The sequence below is a fragment of the Ahaetulla prasina genome, chromosome 2 (genome assembly GCF_028640845.1).
Source record: "Ahaetulla prasina isolate Xishuangbanna chromosome 2, ASM2864084v1, whole genome shotgun sequence".
Lineage (NCBI taxonomy): Eukaryota > Metazoa > Chordata > Lepidosauria > Squamata > Colubridae > Ahaetulla > Ahaetulla prasina.
Window position 1 is genome coordinate 21,164,077 of NC_080540.1, and position 12,665 is coordinate 21,176,741.

Here is a 12,665-nt window from a genome sequence, read left to right on the forward strand (position 1 = left end):
GTGGCTGGATGGAGTCACTGAAGCAGTAGGCATGAGCTTAAATGGACTCCAGAGTATGGCAGAGGACAGGAAGGCCTGGAGGAACATTGCCCATGGAGTCGTGATAAGTCGGACACGACTTCGCAACTAACAACAATACATTATGTTCAATTAATATGTGATTGCAGCCTCACACATTCGTTATATTTGAGTAAGGAAGCCGTTTGTACATGGCCATCACCATTGTGGTAAAACATTTCACAGTGTAAACATTGTTTAGTTTCAATTGGTAGTGTTGACATACTGTATGGGATGACTTGACTTCTCCCTCCCTGCATCCTTTTTCCCCCTGCATTCTTGGTTTCTGATTTCCATTAATTGCAGTGTTATGCGTTAATTTATTTGCATTTTTAATGGATTAAATTACTTTAGCTACTTTAAGTGCTTTTTCAGCAGCAAAGTGGAATTGCAATGTATTTACTGAATGAGAGAGCAAATACATGACTGCCAATAAATTACAGGCTTTTTAAAAAAAGCTATAAGATTGGGACTCCCTATTTTTGTATTCCAGTCATTTGTATTTTGATGCATAACTACTTTCAAGAGCCTTCTGGGAGCAATGGCCACCGTTTAAGTAGCCATCAGAGGAAGAAGTTGCTTTTTTCCCCAGAAGCTGCCTTGTGTTGCTTCAGATCATGTTAGTTTGTGGATTTATTGGGTTTGTTTTTTGCTATTGCTTTTATGCCTTGAGATCTAGATGTGAAGCAGGATATAAAGCCATGTACAATTTGTAATAAAACATTGTATCATTGAGTGCATGGTTTTTAAAAATGGCCCTGGGTATTGCAAAAACTCACAAGTGATATGCATCCATCCTTCAGTTCCATTTTGGGATAAGCAAAGTTATGCAGAGGGCAAAAAAGTCAGAGAAGGCTTGGTGCTAAGAAAAGGAAACATAAGTAAAACTAATTACAACAATGCTTGTCCATTTTTTTTAAGAGTAATGCGCTGGGGGAGTTTGAAACAGTCAAGATGGCCACAACTATACAACTGTATTCTCTTTAATGTGCTTGGCATGCACGTAGAATAGCAATAGCTCTTAGACTTATATACCACTCCATAGTCCTTTACAGCATTCTCTGAGTGGTTTATAGTGTCAGCATATTGCCCATGACAATCTGGGTCCTCATTTTACTAACCTCTGAAGGATGGAAAGCTGAGTCAATCTTGAGCTGGAACTTTAATTGCACAGTCATTACCACCATCTTGACTTTTTTTTTTACTATGTTTGCAGATGTTTTTGGCTCTTTAGACTGTTGTTTCTTCCCTGCCCATTTACAGCTTCAGCCATCAAAGATCTTGTATTCTGGCCCCCCAAAGAGTCACCCATCCTTAAAAATGTCTGGAATCCTCTCCTTTACTATTGTGATTTGAGGAAGTGGAAAAGGCATTGAATTTCACTCAAGCACTGAATAAGGCTTAAAAACTGCCCAGAAAAATAAATAACCTGTTCTCAAGGCTGTTCCTTTAAAGGGGGGATGGGAATCAGCACTGAAAAACTCTGATGAGGTCAAGGGATAGCTGTTGCAATGGCCCCAGAAATTCACTTTTAAAACTGAATTATATATGGCCTCTTTCCAGGATTAAGGAGATATATGGAGCCTTGTAATTTATGGAGTCAAAAGGTGTGGGCTTACAGAACTGGCCCACACCTGCCACACCTTGTTAGAATTTCTTCCCTGCCATATTTGTATCTAAGCTAAAATTACAATATCTGAAGAAGCAGAATGTGGCGGTGATAGAAAGATAGGCAGTGTTTCTCCTGCCCTACTTTCTCCCATTAAGCTGCATTACTAAATACAATGTGATGGTGGACAAAAACCCATTGAATGTCATTTTCTGTGTAACAATTGAGGAATTCATCAGTGCTTTAGAGAGGCCAGCCTTTCTCTCTCCAAATTCTTCTGAAATTTGAACAGAGAGAAGCAAATCAAGTAAACTTGGAGTCTAATGTCAGCACGAATCCTCCATTTGCACATAACATTCATACTGAACTACCAGGAAATGTCTTTATTGCATGCTTAAGAATAAGACAAAGAAATAGAAGAACAGGACAAACCAGTTGACTTCATTACAGTCTTCCAGTGGAAGACCTGAAGAGTTAGGTTGGGAACAGATCATCAGTGTGGTTGCTAAGAGTAATCACCAATCTGATGGCGCATAATTCTCAATCAAAGGAACAAGATATTATTAATGCATTTTAATGCCTACTTGATTTCATATGAAGTCAAAGTTCCTTACATCAATCTCTTGGGAATTTGTGTCAAATTGGAAAAGAAATCCATTCCCTCCATTGAATGAACTTTTATTTCCTCAGGACATATCTAGGTGAGTTAATCTGAAAGTAACACTATTTTTCTGGCTTACAGCTATAGATGAGAAATTAGAACAGCCACAAAATGGAAATAGTCTCACTGCAGTGTCTCCTCAGTTCTTTTCTTTTTTAATGATCTGATACAGGCTGGAATACAGTATGATTGAAAAAGTCAAAGACAGTGGCACCAACAACAAGACTGAAACTCTGCCTTTGGCCATAACTTGCAGACACCCCAAATATTGTGGAACCAGCAAGCCAGAATTGGACTCAGTGTGCAGCTTGGTGTGGATTGTACAGCAAATTGTTCACCTGTGGTCAGTTTAATACGTGACTCAGCATGTGCAAATATGCTGTCTGCCAATGAGTATGGAGAGATTAAAAGTAATGAGGGAGATGGGCAGTTAGGAAACATGAAATATAAACAAACAAAAAAACTTTTCCCACCTAAGAACTCCTTCAGTGTTTCCAGTAAATGCAACTATTAAAATATGTTCATTTTGCCCTGCTTTAAAAATTGAACCTGCAAAAAATAGCACCCAAAAGGCAAGTACTGTTAAAAAGCAGGGTCCTTTTAAGCTGAGCCATATTGATGACCAAATGCTGCAAGGAAATGAAGCAAGGACTGATGGGTATAGAATGAGTCCAGCCTCCCTGGACAGTTCCTCCTAGTGGCTGGACTTCATTTATCCCTCTTAAAGATCAGACTTCACATCTGAGGCCTATTTCCCATAGGAAATACCAGGCAGCACAGCCCTAAAAAGCAAAGGATGTTCGTAGATTTGAAAGACAATCATTTTAACACAGTATTTTTAAGGGTTAAAGAAGAGAGTTACATGATTTTTATTTACCACCTCCTGTTTAGACAGGCTGAACAGTGATGGAACTAGGGGTGGGTTCTACTTACTTTTACTACCAGTTCGCAACAGGATCGTGTGCATGTGCAGAAGCTTTTGCGCATGCGCAGATCACCTATGATGACATCCAGGTCTGTGGGCGGAGCCTCCCGACGGTTTTACTACTGGTTCGCAACGGGGGCAACTCACCACTGGATGAAACTGCTAATAAATGTTAATTGAAGAATTTGTACTGTTTTGATTGCAAGGATAAAATGCATTTAAGCAACATGTAGTCCACCTGTTTTCTTTCTTTCTTTCCTAACTGTATAATTACATCAAAATCTGAGGTCCTGATTAACTAATCTCTGAAGTAGCTGAGGAACTCAGTATCAACCAGCTACATTTAGTGCTTCAGTTGGTGAAGGAAGCGTATTAGAGATTTTGGTGATTCATTTGTCCTTGATGTTTTCCAGATCAGAGTTCCCCATCCTTTCCGGCTTTGTGGAGTGGTGGTGGGGGCGGTGGGGGGGAATAATTCCAAGTGAGCAGCAGATAGGCCCATCACTTCCGCAGCCTGGTTCCAAATAGCTCAAGGCCCAGTGGTTGGGGACTCCTGTTCCAGATGAATTGGGATTATGTCTCTTAGAAGTCCTGACTAGTGTGGGAATTTTTTTGCCATCCCAACATTAACAGGTTGAGAAATGCTCTGGTGCAGAAGAGTGAGACAACAGTATACCATTTTTATGGAGTCTATGAACTCGAAGGCGGTTTGCTTGCAGATAATTCATTACTCAGGTAACTTGCAGGATTCTATTTATGTAGTTTTACAATAAAGTAGAATTAGCTTATTTGGTTGTGTTTCCTATTGTGCTCTACCTGGTAAGGCTGACATCATCGGTCTTGCAAGCCTGAAATTATAATTCTCTCACCATTTCTTTTACAGCCCAAGAAACTAGGGAGGGTTTCTTCTGAGCTTACCATTCACACTATCCAGTTGCAGGCTAAGTGGTCTTATCTGACCATCACAGGAAGCGCTTTCAGGCCTAAAAGGTTCTGTTATTGTAAACTTATAATAAGGTAACATTAGTCTTCATGATTTTGGTTTCTTGTCTGGACTACCTCAAAGGGCTGACACATCCTGACTGCACTTATGGGGCTTCCCTCCAAGGAGGCTTCTTTGATGCCTATTTAGGTTGAAGCTGACTCCAGAGCTTTTGCCACAGTCAAGGCGTTTGTAGGGTTTTTCCATCAAATTATGTACACCGATAGTTGACAAGCTTGAGTTCTGGCTGAACGTCTTCCCACATTCAGAAGCTTGGTTTCTCTTCTGCCCAAGTGCCCTGGTATATGATAGAATCCTTGCATTTCTTGATTTTCCCCAAACTATATTAAGACATGAGGAACCTTATTCTAAACAAGAAGCTACAATTTTCTTCCCACAATTTAGCACCCCCAAATATGCAGTTCCCAACATGCCCTGACCCCCTTTTCACATACTGCATTTTCTGAATACCAGAAAAAGAAACCATGGCTGAAAGAGTGAGCAGTCATTAAAACAAACCAATACTTTATTTTGTTTGAACAAAATGTACAAAGGTGCTTATATTAATGTTTCCCGCAACATTAGCTTGGAAATTCTTCCTACTGCTAAGCTTCAAAGGGGAAGGAACTCATTCTCTTTTTCTTGTCACATCGGTCCCAGAGAACTCTCTACTTCTTCCCAGATTTTTTAATCCCACCTCCAGCTGCAAAAAAAAAAAAAAAAGGGGGGGGGAGAGATTACCAATGGTTTTAGACAGACAGCACTAGAGAAAAAAATCTGAGACCTTATTTCTCAGCCTCAGGTTTAAAGGTAAATGCTCCCTGAATTTCAGCTCAATTGCTCATGAGTACATGATTGTATAATGTTCTTCAATTTATTTCAGAAGTGATTTGCTGCTGCTTCCTTGCCAGATTGTTTTATGATCTGATAAATCTCTACACAGAAAATTCTTTCTATGAATCCACCTAAATTTTTTTAAAGATTTCTAGAAATGTTGCCATGTTTTCTACTGACTTTCCTTTTAGGATTAAAACACAGCATCTTTGGAAAATATGCAGTGTTGACTATCCAGATTACATTCAGACAAAACATGCTTCCATCTAAAAATGATCAAGCATAATGCCTTGAATATGCAAAATGAATCCAGGAAGTCTTTAAAAGATAAGAAAATTTTGTCAAGATACAATTAGAAAGATTACAACATGACTTAGCTTTATCATCTAATAACTTCCAATGACCAAATCCACTCAACAGATAAATTATTACTCTATCTTAGCTTGGTGCTATCTAGACATGTTAGATTACATCATACTGATTGGCAACAATACTATATGAGCTACACAGGCAATACATCTGAAAGGCAAGGGCAGGAAAAATTCTTTATCCTATACATTTTTACTTATAAATTCCCTTGACTAAAATAAATATAGTTTCACAAATATGTTAAGAAGCTTGCCTAATTTAGGAAGGATCTACTAGCTAAGATTCCAGAAAAAAATCAAACTTGAAATTCTACTGAAAAAATGTTGCAAGAGTAATATGTATGTATAATATTTTTAAGAAAGTTGCTGAGACAATTTAGTGATCTGAAAATGTGAATTCAGCTGTGTCTCAATTCAACATATAATTAAATGTTTTAAAACCATCTTGAATGTAAGAAATAGAAGATTAGCCCATCTTCCAAAATTTACTGGGGTAAGAAACAGCAGCATAATAGTTGAGGGAACTGCAGTAAAAGCAGAGCTAAAGATGTGGGACATGCCAACGTACATTCAACAAATAATCATATTTAGCATCAGCATACTATCCCATACCATACAAAGAACATAAAGATGAACAATAGTAAGATCCACAATATATCAGGAGTCTGCAACCTCTTCAGTTGTTGGGTACCATTGTTTGGTGTTTGCACCAAAAAAAACCTTAAATGACCAACATCTCATGGAATACGGTCATTCAAGCTGAGATGTTGCAATGATCGAACTGTCTCTTCTAGTTTCATGAGATTTAAGCCGTTTAATTTTTAACAAAAAGTTTTGTTTCATTTTAAGTTTTCGTAGGCTTCTTGGAATTTTTTTGAAATGAAAAAGTGGTTAATTGAAACATTTAATTTTCAAATTTTTTAAAACTGCAGAGACTAAAATGATGTGTGTCTAGGTCTTGTGTGATTCAGCACTAATTTCATGGACAAGTCCTCCTGGTATTTTTTTATCCTGAACCCTTCTGTAGCTACGCTGCTAGATCCCTCATCTGCAGGGAATTTAAGAGAAAGCAACTTACCAAGTGGGCCCTTGCCAGCAGCTTTTGCCTTCATCTCACCCAGTTTCTTTTGATCCTCCTTCTGCTTCTCCTTGAAAGCTTTATCTTCCTGTCAAGACATTTACCAACTAGAGTTAAAAAACGAACACCAAGCATTAACCATCTTCTTAAACCAGGGGTCACCAACCTTTTGGACCTCAGGGACCACTAAAATTCATAATTTTAAATCCCGCGGACCACTAATATGAATTTTTTAAAAAGATAAATAGTATTTAATGCAATATAAAAATGCAAATAATTTTTCTGCAGACCACCCAAATTTTCTCACAGACCACCAGTGGTCCATGGACCACCAGTTGGTGACCACTGTCTTACACCATGCAATTTCACACCAGCAGCAACAACCTTCTTCTTCCCCTTCCCTCTCACTTTTTTTCACCTCATCTAATTCCTTAGACTGCTTCTTGGGTTGCTTCAAAGGCTTCTTCTTTCCACCTACAGCAGAAGGAGAGAATTCGAGATTAGATCACAGTGCAAAGCCTCCCAATCTGGTGTCTTCTGTCAATGCTGGGATTCCCAGAATATCTTCGTGGCTGGGAATTCTGGGGCTTGAAGTCCCAGCTTAGCTAGAGGAACGGTGCTAAAGCAAACTGTCAGAGGACTAAGCAAAAACCTTACACACCCAAACTATGTTTAGCTTCTCCAGATAGATCAGGCTGGGCACTCCTATTACACCCATCCAGTATAACCCTAACAGCTGGGCATGATAGGGCTTGGAGTCAAAGAAACCAGGAAGGAGCCAGATTACAGAGAGGACCCAATTGAAGCCGCCTCCCCCATGCATGCACCACAAGGATTTGCAGCAGGTCCCCCTGCTACCAAATATTAGCACCCCAGAGCCTCTTCCCTCCCGCCTCCCAGAGACCCCCCTCCTCTTCTGCCACCAGGCTCCCCCGCAATCCTCCCACCCAGTCTCCCTCTTTCCCGCCATCATAACGCAGCCATCACGAGGCGAGCATTACCTTCGCGTCCCGACATGGCACTCCCACTGCTAGGCGAAGGCGCTGCTTCCTACCGTCTGGCTCGTCTCGCAAGAAAAGCCCACCCCCACCGATGGACAAGCCGGAAACCCCACCGTCTAGGACTGGAGCTCACACAGCGACTTCCGCCCGCAGCCGTGACGGCGCGGCCATTGGCGCTAAGGGAAAAACGCAACCCTAGAGATAGAACAGGTGTAGAGCGGCGCAAATGATTCACTTCCGGAAATTTTATCATGGGTTAGCAAATCCTCCATAAGAAACACATTGGTGGAGGGGTAGGTGTATATGTGGAGTGTTCAGTAGAGCAGGGGTCTCCAACCTTGGTCCCTTTAAGACTTGTGGACTTCTGAATCTGCACTACTATTAATCGTTTCATAGTTCCCATCACCAATCTCTTTCCACTTATGACTGTATGACTATAACTTGTTGCTGGCAATCCTTATGATTTATATCGATATATTGATCATCAATTGTGTTGTAAATGTTGTACCTTGATGAACGTATCTTTTCTTTTATGTACACTAAGAGCATATGCACCAAGACAAATTCTTTGTGTGTCCAATCACACTTGGCCAATAAAAATTCTATTCTATTCTATTCTATTCAACTCCCAGAGCTTTGCTGGCTGAGGAACTCTGGGAGTTGAAGTCCACAAGTCTTAAAGGGACCAAGGTTGGAGACCCCTGCAGTAGAGTGTGTGTGTATGAAAATGTATGAAAAGAGTATGAAGAGAGTGAGTTTATATTTATGTATATGATGATGTGATACATTTTTATAATATTTTTAAATTTTATATAAGTTATACACACGTGCTGGAGTTCTTCCTGTACAACAGAAAAGAATAGATGTAGCTCTGAGTTAGTTGTGTGATTTTTACTATGGAGTCCTTTGTATATCTATCTACATCTATATAAATATATAAATATGTATATGATGTAATACACATGCATGGTGTACAGAGTACATGTGTATGTATGTATTAATTTATATACACACAAACCCACACATTCATACATGTGTGTATTAATGTATATACTTAGACCCACACTCATACAAGTGTGTGTATATATTAATGTACTTACATTGATAATGTATGTATTAATGTATATACATAGACCCACACATTCATACACGTGTACCCACATTCATATATGTGTACATATATAGAATTTTTTTTTAATTGGCCAAGTGTGAGCGGACACACAAGGAATTTGTCTTGGCGCATATGCTCTCAGTGTACATAAAAGAAAAGATACCTTCATCAAGGTACAACATTTACAACACAAATAATGGTCAATATATCAATATAAATCATAAGGATTACCAGCAACAAAGTTACAGTCATACAGTCATAAGTGAAAGAGATGGGTGATGGGAACTATTTATTTATTTATTTATTTATTTATTTTGTCACAACAATATATGTAGGTATCATACAAAAAAGATTATATAGTATATAAATACATATATGAGTAAATATAAGGAGGTATAAGCATATATATATATATAGGAAGAAGAAAAGAAAAACATTAATTATTAATAGTAATGCAGATTTAGTAAATAGTTTTGACAGTGTTGAGGGAATTATTTGTTTAGCAGACTGATGGCCTTTGGGAAAAAACTGTTCTTGTGTCTAGTGTACAGTGCTCTATAGCGTCGTTTTAAGGGTTGGAGTTGAAACAGTTTATGTCCAGGATGTGAGGGATCTGTAAATATTTTCAGGGCCCTCTTCTTGATTCGTGCAGTATACAGGTCCTCAATGGAAGGCAGGTTGGTAGCAATTATTTTTTCTGCAGTTCTAATTATCCTCTGAAGTCTGTGTCTTTCTTGTTGGGTTGCAGAACCGAACCAGACAGTTATAGAGGTGCAAATGACAGACTCAATAATTCCTCTGTAGAACTGAATCAGCAGCTCCTTGGGCAGTTTGAGCTTACTGAGTTGGCGCAGAAAGAACATTCTTTGTTGTCCTTTTTTGATGATGTTTTCGATGTTAGCTGTCCATTTTAGATCTTGCGATATGATAGAACCTAGAAATTTAAAGGTTTCTACTGTTGATACTGTATTGTCTAGTATTGTGAGAGGTGGAAGTATGGAAGGGTTTCTCCTAAAGTCTACCACCATTTCTACGGTTTTGAGCGTGTTCAGTTCCAGATTGTTTCGGTCGCACCACAAGGCTAGTCGTTCGACTTCTCGTCTATATGCGGATTCGTCATTGTCTCAAATGAGACCAATCACCGTTGTGTCATCTGCGAACTTCAGTAGCTTAACAGATGGATCGTTGGAGATGCAGTCATTGGTATACAGAGGGAAGTGGGGAGAGCACACAGCCTTGGGGGGGCCCTGTGCTAATTGTACAGGTATTTGATGTGATCTTGCTTAGCTTCCCCTGCTGCTTCCTGTTTGCTAGGAAGCTTGTGATCCACTTACATGTCTGTTCCGGTACCTGTAGCTGGTTTAGTTTAGTTAGAAGAGTGTCTGGAATGATGGCATTGAATGCTGAACTAAAGTCTACAAAGAGGACCCTTGCATAGGTCTTTGGAGACTCAAGATGTTGTAGGATGTAGTGCAGAGCCATATTAACAGCATCATCTGTTAATCTATTTGCTTGGTATGCAAATTGCAAGGGGTCTAACAGTGGATCCGTGATGGTTTTCAAGTAGGGAAGCACCAGCCTTTCAAAGGTTTTCATGACTACAGATGTTAAAGCAAGTGGTCTGTAGTCATTCAGTTCCTTGATGGTGGGCTTCTTGGCACTGGGATGATGGTAGAGCGTTTGAAACAAGAAGGAACATAGCACATCTCTAGTGATTTATTGAAAATATGGGTGAAGATGGGGGCCAATTGGTCAGCACAGACTTTTAAGCAAGAAGGACTTGTCTTGTCTGGGCCTGGAGCTTTTCCTGGCTTTTGTCTGTTTCTGGCTTTTGTCTGTGAAATAGGTCCTGCACTTCCTGTCCTGTCCTGTCCTGTCCTGTCCTGTCCTGTCCTATCCTATCCTATCCTATCCTATCCTATCCTATCCTATCCTATCCTATCCTATCCTATCCTATCCTATCCATATCCATATCCATATACACACAGAGGCCCACACATTCATACATATTTATTTATTTATTTATTTATTTATTTTGTCACAACAATATATGTAGTATCATACAAAAGATTATATAGTAAATAAACATACATGCATTCTCTGTACCCCACACATGTGTGTCACATCATATATTTATTTATATATTTATATAGATGTAGATAGATATAGGGAGTATATCTAAGGTCTCGGTAGTAAAGTTCACACAAATAAGTCAGAGCTACAACTACTCTGTTCTACAGGAAGAACTCTAGCGCGTGTGTATAAATTATATAAAATATATTATACAAACTATTTAAAAATATATAAATTACTTTGGACAATCAGATTAGTGAAAACGACCAATCGGGGATAGCTCTTCAATGGTTTTTTTAAAAACCTTTTATGAGAAGCGCCTCCCACCCGATTGAATGAAAAGTTCGCCGTAATCTAATGCGGGAGGGTTTTCTCCTCCTTCATAGATTTACTGAAGTTAGAGTGACACCACCCCCACCCCCACCGTCCTTAGAAAACTTCCGGAGCTCTTTGCAGAGTTTCGCTTTCGGTCCTAAATTCTCTGAATGCGTTTCCCTACATCCACAGAGAGACTTGCATTGTTTCCGCCGCGACTTTTGCTCGCTTCCGGCTCGGCGGCATGTGAACTCGAGGAAGGAAGCGTGCAGCGGACTGGAGGGAGAACATCGTAGTGAGTGAGTGAATGAATGGATGCATGAATGAATGAAGGGGTCCTTTCGGGGCAGAGAGAATTCGGGGTTGACGCGATTCCGGGAAACGTGCACATGGGGAGGCTTTAGGAACGGAGGGCAACAAAGCAGCCAAGGGATGGGGGAGATGGAAGAAATAACTTCCTGCATACGTGCAGCTCTAATTTTTGAAGTCCAGTGGGTTAGCCAAGGAGGCTTAATCTTGCGATTGTGGAATCGCAATTTGATCTCCACTTCTCTTAAACGTAGCAATCTATACGTTCATTTGCAAGTTTGCCGCCCAAGCAAAAATTGTTACAAAGCGGGAAGCGGTTACAACATCAATTTTTTATTATAGAATTGAAACATCAGATTCCCCTCCAGAATAATTGGAATAATAATAATGACAGTGATTAAAAACAAAGGTGGTAAATTAAAAGTTAGGCTTAAAAACCAACAGGGTACCTGCAAAACCGACGTCTGAAGATGATATTAATGTAGGAGCGTGAAAGGATTTTCATACAGAAATTCACCGAGCCTTCCTCAATGTTTTCTATGGCAGTGTTGCTCAACCTTGGCAACTTGAAGATGTGTGGAGTTCAACTCCCAGAATTCCCAAGCCAGCCAGGGAAATCTGGGAGTTGAAGTCCACACATCTTCAAGTTGCCACGGTTGAGCAACACTGCAGTCTATAGTGATTTTGAAAATGCTGAATTGCAAACAGGGAACATCTCTGTTGGCTCTCTTAGCAGGGATGAGTGAGAATTGTAACAGCATGGTGCTGACTTTGGGAAAGATGGACTGAAAACAGGATTTTGAAGGTTGTGCAGAAACAACAAGAAATCATAGGAACTTTTTTAAAAAAAACATTTTACAACTCAGTCAACAATTTTGTTGCCATACTTTTGGATTCTGGGAAGTCCCTAAAACTTCTACATCCAATGACCCTCAATTTCAAGTTAGCAAATAGAATCTGAGCTCTTTGGCCCGGAGACACCATAATTGGTATCCTGAAATGGGTTTGAGGAAATTGCTTTATCCCATTGTGGTGACTTGGATATTTAAATAAGATATAGCTATAAGAGATCAGGGGTGAAATCCAGCAGGTTCTGAGATGTTCTGGAGAACCGGTAGCAGAAATTTAGAGTAGTTCAGAGAACTGGCAAATATCACCTCTGCCTGGCCCCTGAGTGGGGTGGGAATGGAGATTTTGCAGTATCCTTCCCTTGACACGCCCATAGAACAGATAGTAAAAAAAAATGGATTTCACCACTGTAAGAGATAGCAGTGTTTCTAAAGGTGTACATCTGAGCATTAGAATGAAAGAGTTTATATAAGTCTTAAAATCTAGGGACTAT

At 39.7% G+C, this 12,665-nt stretch overlaps 1 protein-coding gene and 1 long non-coding RNA gene across 5 annotated transcripts in view; one reads left to right on the forward strand and one right to left on the reverse strand.

Annotated features, from left to right (window-relative positions):
* Positions 1-4,742: 4,742 nt before the first annotated feature.
* Positions 4,743-7,694, reverse strand: LOC131190318 (uncharacterized). Its single transcript, XR_009153285.1, has 4 exons — positions 7,516-7,694; positions 6,933-6,988; positions 6,515-6,602; positions 4,743-4,937 (listed from the first exon to the last, which is right to left on the reverse strand). It is a non-coding gene; the product is annotated as an uncharacterized LOC131190318 (long non-coding RNA).
* A 3,487-nt stretch (positions 7,695-11,181) lies between these two features.
* Positions 11,182-12,665, forward strand: part of CCDC51 (coiled-coil domain containing 51) — a 30,183-nt gene continuing 28,699 nt past the window's right edge. Inside the window, exon 1 of one of the 4 annotated variants that reach the window (XM_058167567.1) lies at positions 11,182-11,309. The gene's annotated coding sequence lies outside the window, so the exon portion shown is untranslated. Of the gene's footprint in view, positions 11,314-12,665 lie in introns of all 4 variants that reach the window. The other 3 variants (XM_058167568.1, XM_058167566.1, XM_058167569.1) reach the window with 3 other exon arrangements.